This window comes from Sturnus vulgaris, chromosome W (assembly GCF_052056855.1).
Source record: "Sturnus vulgaris isolate bStuVul1 chromosome W, bStuVul1.hap1, whole genome shotgun sequence".
Classification (NCBI taxonomy): Eukaryota; Metazoa; Chordata; class Aves; order Passeriformes; family Sturnidae; genus Sturnus; species Sturnus vulgaris.
Window position 1 is genome coordinate 6,175,775 of NC_142282.1, and position 1,542 is coordinate 6,177,316.

The following is a 1,542-nucleotide window of genomic DNA, read 5'->3' on the forward strand; positions in this document are numbered from 1 at the left end:
TGGGATGGGGTGGGATGGGATTGGTGGGAATGGGATGGGATCCCTGGGATGGGATCGGATGGGCTCTCTGGGATGGGATGGTGTCCTGGTTTTGGGCAAATTTGGGGGAAAACCTCCAGAAGGAGCCCCCAGACAGCAAACCCCACGACTCCTCCCCCCCCACCCCACCGGGTTCGGGAAGAATTTCCTTGGAGAAGAGTGGGAGAAAAAACCTGTTTATTTAACAAGCAAGACACTCCCCAGCACAGGGAAAAAAGACAACACCAGCTGACAAAAAAACTCTTTCACCGTTCTGAAGGGATGACAAACTCAGTCTCTCTGGCGAGTGGTCGCTCAGTTATCAGTCTCTGGCGCTGGGGATGACTGCTGCAGGTGACAAAGTGTAGCCTCCCGGTGTTTCTTGGGGTTCCCAGGTCCCCGTCCGTTCAGATGGTATCCAGGAGAGGGAGGGGACGGGGTGGAAGAGAAAACAGTCCAGGGAAAAAGTTGGACTGCCTAGCTGAACTAACTAATAAGCAGAAAGCAAGGGCAAAGCGAAGGAAAGAAAAAGGCAGAAGCGAGCAAGCAGGCAAGCAAGCAGGCAAGCAAGCAAGCAAGCAAGCAAGCAAGCAAGCAAGCAAGCCGAGCTAAAACCTCTCCTAAACATAGACCATGGGGGAGGTGAGCCGGCTGATAACAAGACAAAACAAAGCTTCACTCTCAGACTCAGTCCTGGAAGCACAGGACATAATACCAAACATAATCAGGACACACGATTGGAGATAGAAACACCATAACATCACCCTAGGACATTCCACCCCTTATCTCCATATCGTGAACATACTAAACAGCATGTAAAAACTTCAGCAAGTAGAAATTTCCATCTTTCACTTATTCGGACACATTTCCTTCTGTCTCATGCTGCCTCACCCCACAATCAGATCTCCCTGAGGCACACATCGTGTTGTTCCATCTCTCTGCATTACCCACCATGTACAACCTGGTCCTTGAGCAAAGACAATCCCACGAATGGGTTTGTCTGTACTCGGGGCAGAATTGATCCAAACTGCCTTCCCCAACAAACCTCTGATATGTGCCACTGGGACTTTGTCTCCATCTACTATATTCAGGGACTTAGACTGGGCAGGGCCCGCTCGGTTGGTGGAACCCCGGGTGTTAACTAACCAAGTGGCCTTTGCTAAATGCTGCTCCCAGTTTTTGAATGATCCCCCACCCAATGCTCTCAAGGTGGTTTTTAACAGTCCATTGTACCTTTCCACCTTCCCTGCAGCTGGTGCATGGTAGGGGATATGGTACACCCACTCAATGCCATGTTCCCTAGCCCAAGTGTTGATAAGGCTATTCTTGAAATGAGTCCCATTGTCTGACTCAATCCTCTCAGGGGTGCCATGCCTCCAAAGGACCTGCTTTTCCAGGCCCAGGATGGTGTTACGGGCTGTAGCGTGAGACACAGGGTAGGTCTCCAACCATCCAGTGGTGGCTTCCACCATGGTCAGTACATAGCGCTTGCCCTGGCGGGTTTGAGGCAGTGTGATGTAGTCA